We start from the raw sequence: 461 nt of genomic DNA, 5'->3' as shown, positions 1-461 counted from the left end.
CACACACACACACACACACACACACACACACACACACACACACACACACACACACACACACACACACACACACACACACACACACACACACAGAGCTATTGACTGAAAACACAACGAGCCTAATGAGCCACATCTGTACTTACAACTAAAAATATTGAATCCAGAGCTGCAGTAACTTAAAGCATGAAGGAGCGTCACACTCTCTTTAACTATTGATTCACTTCTGATAAATACACACACACACACACACACACACACGTTTTCCTCACTCCTGCTCCTCCTCTTCTTCCTCCTCCTCCTCTTCCTCCTCTTTTTCCTCTTCTTCCTCCTCCTCCTCCTCTTCTTCCTCCTCCTCCTCTTCCCCCTCCTCCTCCTCTTCTTCTTCCTCCTACTCCTCCTCCTCCTCTTCTTCCTCCTCCTCCTCTTCCTCCTCCTCCTCTTCCTCCTCTTCCTCCTCCTCC

The 461-nt window shown here is 48.8% G+C and overlaps 1 protein-coding gene across 1 annotated transcript in view; it reads left to right on the top strand.

Moving 5' to 3' along the window:
* The window catches only part of LOC111237429 (clavesin-1-like), a 6,828-nt gene that overhangs the window by 1,723 nt on the left and 4,644 nt on the right, over positions 1 to 461 (top strand). The window lies entirely within an intron of this gene.

Source organism: Seriola dumerili, unplaced genomic scaffold (genome assembly GCF_002260705.1).
Source record: "Seriola dumerili isolate Sdu_G_001 unplaced genomic scaffold, Sdu_1.0 BDQW01000859.1, whole genome shotgun sequence".
NCBI classification, from domain to species: Eukaryota; Metazoa; Chordata; class Actinopteri; order Carangiformes; family Carangidae; genus Seriola; species Seriola dumerili.
The sequence above is the reverse complement of the archived record's forward strand: the minus strand, read 5'-3'. Positions and strand labels throughout refer to the sequence as shown.